Below are 11,143 nucleotides of genomic sequence, written 5' to 3'. Positions count from 1 at the left end.
AAAAAAAAGCATAAATACAACAGAAAATGGCTATATACTGTCAGAAAAGTAGCTTTGTCTGGAAATTAGGAGCTTTTCAGCCATGAACCTGAGGTTCTAACATAGTCTGTAACAGAATGGATGCTGGGAAAATATATGCTCCTAGTGCGACAGATACGACAAAATTCTGAGTACAAAAAGATAACCTTTATTGACCTAATAATTCAAGAGAATRTTGCCTGGAGATTGCAATTGATGAGCTAGGAAGCCCATGCTTAAACCAAAYGATTCCTTAGCATGATTCTGTATCAAGCTCAGCAGATTAGTGAGAAAGCTCAAAGACAGAAATTTTGAAGAAAATGCTGTCTGTAAATTGTGAGCTCAATATCTACAAAAAGGACATGATGTAGAAAGCAAAACTAATGGAGAATTTAGAAATTGTGCTCAACTTTTCTATACCCTAGAGCCCTGCGCCCTATTTGTTTGTTATATCCTAGAGCTAAAAAATTTTCTTCTGAACTTGTTCAATAGTGTCAGAAAGCTATTACTTTATTTTAAACAATAAATAGCAGAAGATATTTTCTTCAGTAGAGTAGTACACATCCATCTGTGTGCTATGGGAGGCTGGGGTTCAAATAGCTCTTCCTCCTCAAGGGTTTCTAAGCCTCATCTAGAGAACGTTAATGAATCAAAAAGGGGGCAAAGAAGAGAGGGAATGATCCCTCCAACTACTTCCAGCCTTTTCCAAAAGAATGAACTCTGCTTTGCTTCTCTAACAAATGATGCAAGTGAATGTCTTCATGACATGATGTTATATTGAAAAAGAAGGATGAATAAGAGGCCAGACTAATGGAACAAACAAGARCTGCAGGACACACTTAGGTTCTTATTCTACTTTTAGCTTAAAAAGTTTCAGTAATGTTCATCAGATTTCACTATAACTCCCAGAGAATTATCAAGCATTGCTATTTTGAGCATCATCAAACCCAAGACTTCTTCTCTATGAGCCTTGAACTTTGGCTGTGTTCAGGGAAAARATATATCTAACATTTCCTGGAATCCACGACACCTGATTCTACATTCAATTTCGTCTTGTTAACCTAACACAAAATCATTTTCAATAAAATAATTTGTTTTTATTTCTTTCATTTTCATGAGCTCAAGTTTCAAGTGAAACATAGTTTCAGTTAGATCAGGAGAAKGGGTCTGTCTGCAGAAATAAAATAATTTACATTTCTTTTTGGCATCTTATACTGAAGTGGGATTTATAGATCTACAATTTAGTACTTGTACTTAAGATATACACATCTGCTATCAATTTTTCCAWAGAACAAAGGACTTACTTAATACACAGTACATCTGTTCTTTGCTGAATTGTGTACTACAAATACACAACTGCAACTTTAAATAATATATGTGTGCTCAATAAAATGTAACACTCAGATTGTTATAAAATCAATATACTTTTTTTTTTATATCATTTGTAACAGAAGTTGGCATTTGCCATCCCCATTTACTGAGTTTTTACACAATCATTTACTGAAACAAAAAATAGGTCAAACTTCTTGGCCATATCCATAATATGTTGACATTTATTGACTAGGCCTTTCCTCTTTTTCTCTTTATTTAAATTAAGTTGGGAGAGTTCAGTCAGAAAGCACATATTATTGAAGAAAATAGCAATTAGAACCTACCATTGTGCCCAGGACATCAAAATTCCCATTGAATTCATGGGCACAGGATGAGACTGCTGGCTTTCTCTGGAATGTGTACATGCATTTGTGTGCATTTATATATTGTTAATATGCACATACATTAAGGTGCTTTTTCAGAGAGTTCTATACTCAGTTTTCTTATCAGCATTTACTGGCTTTAAATGATCCCATTTATAATCACAAAGAAAAATATATCTATCACTAGTGCTGCAGAAAAGAGATCCAAATATACATTTCAGCATGTGTTTTTAAATCCTCTAACTGAAACTCAGAATCCTTTTACCAGCCTAGAACACTGATAGTAATTCTATTACCACTGCAATAGCCATCCCTCTCTAATTCTCTAGACACAATTACCATGCACCATGCAGGATGAATACAAATTAACAGAACAAAAAGCACTATAGAAAATAAAAAATCAGCATGCACTAAAAATGCTCCTGCAGGGGATGCTCTTGCACTCTCTAGTTTAGCTGAATGAGCTTCCAGAAACAGTTAAAATAGAAAGGGGGCGGGGGAGGGAATAAAACATCAAGCAGTATTCTGTATATGATTTTTTTTCCTGCCCTTGGTAATTCATACAGATACAATTAAAAATTTAATTAACACTGTTATCTAGATTTTTTTTTCACTGTACACAGCTATTCACTACTTTAAAGGAAGCACTCAGTGCTTATTTAGAGAAAAAAATTCCATTCTGTTTCATTTTTTAGTCAGTAAATGTTTCAGTTTAAATTTATATTAAATTATAGAGGGAGAAATCTAAGTGCATTGCTGTTTTTCTTGAATCTGATCTCTGCTATGCATCTATCTTTACAAAAAACTGCATATTGAAAAAAAACAACTTTTAGCAGTGAGCATATATGAAACAGGTGAAAACGAAAATAACAGCCTAGTTTAGTTTTGATATTGCTTACATAAAACTAAGCAAGTCTGAAGACTCTAGCTGCAAGAGGTAGCAATTTTTGCCACTACTTCTGCTGGAAGCACTTGTCATGATCATAGCYTGTTATAGTTTCCACAGAAGATGCTCCTAATATTTCAGTTTTATTAAAAGAACTGCTTCCTAGGAGCGGCATAAAATAATAATATTGTTTAAGTCTTCTTATTTTACCTTAGTGCTCATATAGCATTCTTCATGTGTGCTTACCTTACTATTTTCTTATCCTTTGTAATGTCCTATAACTCCCTACATCCCACCATAGCTTACAACGCTAAGAACTCCTGTCTTATTCAATATAGACACGTGTTTTGCTACAGAGGAACTTTCTCTGCTGCTCTAAGTAGGGAAGTTAATGACTGATGGTTGTCAGTAATAATTTTATTATTCAAAACCTGTATGTATTGAGAATAGTAGACTCACCAGACTCAGGACAGGATCTGTACTGCCCAACTTATGTACTAAAGTGAATATTTTCTACTCTATTGAAGCAAGCATCCAGATGAAGTGGGCAAAATCTTTTTCCTGGGGTCTTTCAAAGGTACCCCAAATCTCCATCAAAGATTTAGGCATTTATTTACTTGTAGGGGTAAGGGCTGTTTCCTTAAGTCCTTAATTTACATGCAGATTACATGCCTACCATAAGCAGATTCAGTCCTTAAGTTATAATCAAACTATGSAGTTTTCCTCATTAAAACAGCATTAAGACCCATCCCAAGTCTGGGAATGGGTGGCCATAGGCCACCATCCTTTCAGAATCCTCTCATCTTACATCTAGTTGGATTCTTTATTTCTCAGTTATTCCTCTTCCAGTTAAAAGGTATATCAACAGCGATTCTTTGATTGACCATGTTAAATCTCTCTACTTCTCAAGGCTTTTTGGACAGCTAGTAGATAGCAATTATACCAACTTTCCTTCAAGGATTTATTTCTCAGTTGGCCAGAGGTAAGAAGGAATTCATAGTGCTTGATCAGTTGTTGGTAACAAAGGCTTCCCAGGTGCCACAGAGTCCACTCTTCTTTTACCCTAACAATGCTAAGCTATGCTGAATTATTCAAGACTCTATTAACAACACTGGGGAAAGTTAATACTTTTTGCTTCAAGCTTCTCTCAAGAGCTTTTTATTGGTCTAATTCCTAAAAAAGACAGAAAGTCTTCTTTTCTGACTCCTGGTCTATGTCCCCAAAGACATTTGCCTCCATATTCACAGATGTCTCAAGGATGCATTGGAGGCAAGAATTGTTTCCAGTGGCACTTCTTTATCGCAGACTCACAGAATCAGTAAGGYTGGAAGGGACCTCTGGAGATCATCCAGTCCAAYMTCCCTGCTCAAGCAGGGTCACCTAGGGCATRTCAGACAGGGTTGCATCCAGGCGGATCTGGAAGATCTCCAGAGAAGGAGACTCCACMAYCTCTCTGGGCAACCTGGTCCAGTGCTCTGTCACTCTCACAGKGAAGAAATTCCCCCTCACRTTCAGGTGGAACTTCCTGTGCTTCAGAGGGGCAGGATCACCTCCCRCGACCTACTGGCAACATGCCTCCTAATGCACCCCAGGAGACCATTGGTCTTCTTGGCCACAAGGGCACRTTGCTGCCTCATGGTCAACTTGTTGTCCACCAGCACTCCCAGGTCCTTCTCTGCAGCGCTGCTCTCCAGAAGGTCAGCCCCCAGCTTGTMCTGGTGCCTAGGGTTATTTTTGCCTAGGTGCAGGACCCTGCACTTGCCCTTGTTGAACCTCACCGCYCAGCTCTCCAACCTGTTCAGCCTATTATACATTCTTGAAGAAACTGTAACCATACTAAAACTAACAGGGAAAAAAAAAGTTTGTTACAAAAAAGCCTTTTGTTGCATTTGACTGCATAGTATTTTACAGCAATTCGCCATTTTTTTGCTCTGCTACAGACCATCTGAATTTCAACTGAGTTACCTAAGATATCYGTTTCTTCTATTGTTTAACATAGCAGTTTGGAAACTGTATACACAGAAAAATCATTATTATCAGTTGGACCAGTTCTGAGAAGCATAATCACTCTCATTTTTATGATAATGTCTTTGTGTTAGAAATGTAGTATAAAATTTGGAATGAAACACTGAATAAAAGTTGRAAAAAGGTTAGATGTCAGAAAGTCTGGGCAGGCAGGATCAATGACATTTTGTAGCAGGGTATTTTGTACAGCAGGGCATAAATTTTTAGAAACAGTGCAGAGGAATTCCTGTTTTGTAGGAGATCAGATAACATTTTCTTTCTCCTCAGTTAGTCTTTCCATTGATTTTGATACAATAAATTGAACACAGTCATATTTATCATTCCAGATTTTTTGCTGCAGATTGTCTCAATGGATATGACCTGTTTTTCTAAGAAGAAACCTATTTTCTTGCTACTCTGATAAAAGTAAATAGTAAATATCATTAGCTAATATGCCAGCACAGTAAAATTTAATGCAGAATTCCTATCTGGCAATGGAACAGAAGTCCACATTTTACCAAATACAGAAAACAGCATTCAAACAACATTTTAATGTGCCTTTTTAAAATGCTTAAAACACATACCACTGAGCATCAAAAAATTATAAATAGAAATTTGTTCAAATTCACTATCATAGTGTCAAACTATGACCTCTGCTCTTATTTTTTCTCTTTTGTTAATATTTCCCTATAGTATCTTCATGATAACTCACTTAATCTTTGAAACTCATAAYGGAATATTAAAAAGGAGATGAAGCTTATTATTTTAAATTGAAAACAAAAAAATGGTCAAACTTTCACTTTTCCAGTGAAGTCTGAGATTTAGATTTTCTTTTCATATTCTTTCCCAGGGAGTTTAAATACTTTTTAGTATAATTTAAAGTATCACTTTGATTTACTGGATCCTAACCAGRTTATTCCAACATGGCCTTTCTGAAAATAAATACTATCAGAAATGTTGAGCAGATAGTTATGATAACGGCCATATTCATGTTATTTGGATTCTAATTCTACAAATGGCAGTGAAGACAAGATGTGTAATAGCTTGGTCCCGTTTTCTGATATTGAATGATTTTATTGGAATTTAATTGAATAGATCAATTCTATCTGCATAAATTGTATAGTGGACATAAATACATGTTGAAGAATTGTCTTTCAAGTATGAATGAAGATATTTCATGTATTGGAACAGTAAGCGAATGATGAGATGACAACACTTCGGATCAGAGTTAAAGGTCTCARAATATTGGAGAACCATTTATATGCAGGGTACCTCAGAGTAACTCAATCCCCAATTATTTTATAAGCTAATATTGCACTTTMTTTTTCTTATCAAATCTTATATTACCTTCTATTCCTTTTATCAAAATTTTTTAATAAATAAATTGTAAAGATAGAGCAGAAGAAACCAATATAGCACTTTTTTGGCTTAAGGACTGGGTCCAAGAAAGAACGTTAGGAGTCTTAATGTTTTTTTGAAAGAGAATCAAGCTCACAYTTGAATGTGTAAGCTAAAGGGTGAGTTAGAGCCTTTGGAATAATAAATCAAAACCAYTCAGATGCTGAGACAGCAGCACTTCCAGTTACTTAAGCGTGGAATCTCAACTCCACTCCTTTTTATAGCTTTAGATGATCATACTGGGGTAAGCTGTTCCGGCTAGCTGGAGGCCAGATAGCCTGAAATCTCTTTGGGAATAGTTGCATCATTAGGTTTTTTTTTTTTTTTTTTTTTTCTTTTTTTTTTTTTTTTTTTTTTTTTTTTTTTCTCTTTTTCCTTCCCCCCTCCCTTTTTTTCCCTAAGCAGCCCAGGGCTGACTCTTCTTTTTGTACTTTAGCATCTGGTCACTAGGGCACTCCTCCAGCAGGCAGCAGCAATGTATTTAAATTCCTCAGTATAAAGAGAAAAAAAGAACTTTAGTTTCCTGCTTCTGAGCAAGTTCTCTACTAGTAGGTTATCATTCAGAAGYGATTAATATCAGTATCTCATCTATACCCCTATCTAGCTTAAATTTCAAAGGATGATCAAACAAGAAAACAAAACACACAAGAACAAAACAAAATTAAAAGCTCTGGATATGCTCATTTCAGGCTCTGGCTCCCAGTTTGGGAACGATGTATCTAGCTTTAGCTCTGAAGATATAGTTCTAAAGAGATATTTGAATATACAGTAAGGAAAGTCACTCAGGCACAACCGCCTTCACAATTTTCTCCTGCCTGGTTTCGTGACATTGAGTTTTTGTGTGTGTGTGGTTGTGTGTGTGATATTTGATTGTTGTGAGTGTCTATGTTAACACCTAAATGCTGCTCATACAAGACATTGAAGTGTCCAAGGCCACGGATGTACACTGAACAGCAGAAGTCATCTATACAACTATACCCTTGTYCCCACACCACTCTCCAATCCTCTGACTTCTTGTTCTCAGCCCTTCTCTTCTGGCTCACACTGTGCCTGCAGAAATGGTTGGGCAGACSTAACCTGGGTCAGAGTAAAGAGTCAGAGGGGAAAATGAAGGCACTCATCTGGCTGAAAATAATATGTCAACATATATGGGTATTTTTACCCAAATCAGGTTGTAGGAGGCAATTTTATCTGAAACTACACAAATGTGTAAGTAGGCACAAGAAAAAGCAGAAGAGGCTTGACAACTTTGTTCTGCGTACATTGTCATCACTTTTGAAACGCTGCTCGTGAAACTAAAATGTAAATTGCCTTTTGAGTGCCATGCTTGAGGTTATGCACATTGCTTTTACGTATAATAACAGATAGACTCTTGGAGTATATCCTAAGATTTCTGTTGGATTGATCCTATCTTCATCCTCTTTTATTTACTTTTTGAGTTTTTAATCTTTCAGGATAAAGTTTTCTATATTCTTCTTCTTTTTTTTTCTTTTTTTTTTCTCTCAGCACAGTGGATGGCAGATTTTAGTAAGTTGATTCGTTTATAAGAGTAAGGGAAAAGAGAAAAAAAATCATTTTCCCATCTTAGAACTCTTTGCATTTTTATCTTAAGTAGTGCTCTAAGTAAAATGGCCCAGAGTTGCAAAATGAAAGTTGATGAGAGTTCTCATTGAGTTATAGCCTTTTACTTGTTCTAGAGATTAGTTTATTGAACATTGGAAACAATATTCTAAGTATTAGATAGAGAGATTCTTGATTCCTAGTAGTACCTCTGTTGATAGGTTGCCTTTTTTTTACTGTAAATATAAATTCCTCAGAAGAAATATTCTCAAATTTAAAAGCTATCTTTCCAGGCAGAATAATGTTTTTTAAAGCATATTATATTCTAAGGTTAGGTTCTTTCCCCTACTGTTAGCCCCCTCTCTCCTTTCTCATGACCACAGCRGGAAGATTATGGATTTTAAGTCAGAACTATAATATCAGCATAGGATTCACATTTGCCATATGGTTACAACTGTGGTACAGGTGGGGATCAGGGCAATGCTTGCATGCATACCTTGTACACCTAATCATCAGTTCCCTGGGCRGTCAAGAAACAGACTACTTGGAGACAAGTGACTGAAGTCTTAGCTAGCTTCACAGCAAAGCATTTGACTAATTGTTATGAGAGCTTTTTAGGTGGAAATTTGGTCAGTTCYGGAGGTTTCCTCAAACAGCTCCTGCTCTGTAAAGACTAATTGATAGACATTCCGTGTATACTTAAAAGTGTTTACTAATGATTCTATGATTCTATGAATACGCTTAGTGGATAACATGGCTGTCCAAGGGATTTCTGCAGGCTGTTCCTCATGCAGAATTGGCTAAACTGTACATAGATGAATCACTTGTAAATAGTAGAAACTGTTATCTGCAGATGCATGAATGGTCACATAGGACAGTCTTTTGTAATATTTTAGATACGTTAGTTAGGCTGGGGAGTAATTAGGATATGTTTAGTATGTAGTTTAAGCTTGTCAATAGAAATAGATCAYGTATAAGCTGGAGTAGTCACACAGGAGAGCTGGTCACCATAACGGTAGTTCAGGGAGTCTCATCTGATCTAGCTGAGGATGTCTTTGCAAGAATATTTGCTGCAGAGACTCCCACCATCACTAAGACAGTGAATGACCACCCTGTTTGAGAGATCTGATTCAACACCTGAATGTTACCCTATGCAAAAGATAGCAATAAATTCGTATTCTAACAAACTGTCCATGTGTTTCTGTGCAACACTGCATTACCCTTCTAAAATAATCAATGTCAGACAGAAAGCATTGGTCCCACCTCGGCAGTGAGTGAACAGTAGGCATAGCTTTACTGACAGGGAATGATTCTAGGATGGTCAGGGTATTATCTGACTCACAAAACTGTTCTTCTGCTCCTGTCACGCAACTCTTAGCTCCTAGCTCTGCTTAGAGCATTGCATGCTTTACCACTGTCAACAGCTTTCTTTCAGCATGTGCCCTCATCGTATTAACACATCTTTCCTCTAAATCCTCACCWGCTTCTATGACCTGCGCTAATTGCAATGACATCATATTATAATGTATCAAAACTACTCAAAAAAGCCTTTTACTTCCTCCAGTCATTTTTCCTGAATTCATTTTTAAATTGATACTGTCCTGTGATGGTATAGTGCAGTTTGACCCTAGAAGGTGAAGATGAAAGCAAACTGTATTTTGACCAATACAGCACMCATTGAATGCTTTCCTAAAATTGCCATTACAGAATATGAATACAGGCTTGCTGTTTAGTCAGCTCTTACAGCTTGAGAACCACTGAATCTGAATGAAAATTCATTGGCAGGAGCTGTGTTTGGTGTTGCTTGTCTATGGCAACCCTTCACATCCTTATTATTGAGCAGGCACCTAATCTGCTTATCCTGGTCCAGACTGTAAATTTGCTACTTGATTGAATTCTGGTTTTAGTGTTGATGATATCCCTGGGATCATGAACATTATAAGACAGCTGCCAAGAACTGATCAGCTACATGGAGATACGAGAACAGTGAATGCTAGAACAAGAAAAGATATGTAAATTAGTGACATGATACCCCAAGAAACAGAGAAGGGAAATAAGCTTTGATGAAAGAGTGATTCAAGTCAAGAGCACTTCAGGTATGGMGGCAGCTATTGTGCTAACCCATTCTTCTACTACTCTTTGATTTGAATTCAGGCTATCTGTGATACGTGTCTGGTTACAGGAAAGGATTTCTAAGCCTAGAGAGGCAAATAACTGTTTCACATAATCAGATTTTCAATAGCAGCTGGTCTCTGAGGTGAATCAAAGATAAATTAGAAAAGCTGATGCTCTTTTTTCCCCATTATGTGTGAAGATACTACATTAAAAAAATGTTAACTTACAAAATACTCCAATCCTACTGACACAAAGTGAATTTAAAAATGGGGGGAAAGTTCCAGTGTTTATTGTTGTTTTCTCTTTTCTCCCCTTTCAGTTGAACTTCTTATATGTTTCATTTCATTAAATGGAYTAATACTTTATGACAAATTATTAAACTGAACAATTAGGTTGTTCATAGCTGTGAAGGAAACAAGTGACATTTTTACATCTCTTATTAGTCTAATCAAGCCACAAGTTATGTTTTGATCATCAGCTCTCCAACATGTAGTTTAGTACTACAGCAATTACTAGATTTAACTCTATTCCACTAATGGTTGTAACGAGTCAGGAAGAAAATGATAGGTTTGAGCTTCAGGAAATAGCAGGAAAAAAACAAATGTTATCTAGTTCTATGATACCAAGGAATAAGTGATCCTTGTGAATTCTGTTAATGGAGATGAGTTGCAATGGTAAACTTTGCAAAAATTAAGCCCTTTTGTAAAATACAGAACAAGACAACCCTTCAGTTCCCAGAGAGACCAAAAGGTTCAGAAGACCAAGAGGTAATTGCTTTCCTGCAATTTAGTCTTCAAAAATTTTTTGTCAGTTGTTTCCAAAATTCCTGACAGGAAAGCTAAAGCTTTTTTCAGTACTGGAAAAATAACTATTAGACTTTGCTCCAACAACTTGAAACTCTTAAAGGCAATAGACTAGAAGGAATTCTTACTTTCTTGTTAAAGTATAGGAAATTAATAGTGAGCAAAATCCTAAATACATGATACATATTACAGCAACAGCTCTGGCATGCTCTTTCTTCTTTAGAAAGCCATAAAAAAAAAAAAAAAGTAAAATGTAGAATATTTACAGTTATAAATTTTTCTCTTTAACTCTTATCACACTTAAAGTTTTGCAGACAAGCCTGTGATTCAAGAGTATGTGCTTTAGCAAACAGTAAACAAGTAGGAAACCATTATTAGTCAATCTCAGCTTATCTGTCTAAATTTATTTCCCTTAATTGCATTGTCTTCCTTGAATGAAGTGTTTTTATAACACAGTACTGTTCTTCAAGCTGCCTATGCTAAAATAACTAAACTTCTCTATATAACACATGGGGTTTTTTTTGTTGGAAGGATATTTGGTGATCACTTCTATTAATGTATGAAGAAAGAATTTCAAGGACTTTATTCATTTTAACACACCTATCATGAAATATTTTTTCTAATTTTTTCTCATTTCTTCGTCTGTTTCTGAGTGACATCAAGCA

This window comes from Rhea americana, unplaced genomic scaffold, assembly GCF_003343005.1.
Source record: "Rhea americana isolate MKP2758 unplaced genomic scaffold, rheAme1 scaffold_7, whole genome shotgun sequence".
NCBI lineage: Eukaryota > Metazoa > Chordata > Aves > Rheiformes > Rheidae > Rhea > Rhea americana.
The sequence above is the reverse complement of the archived record's forward strand: the minus strand, read 5'-3'. Positions refer to the sequence as shown.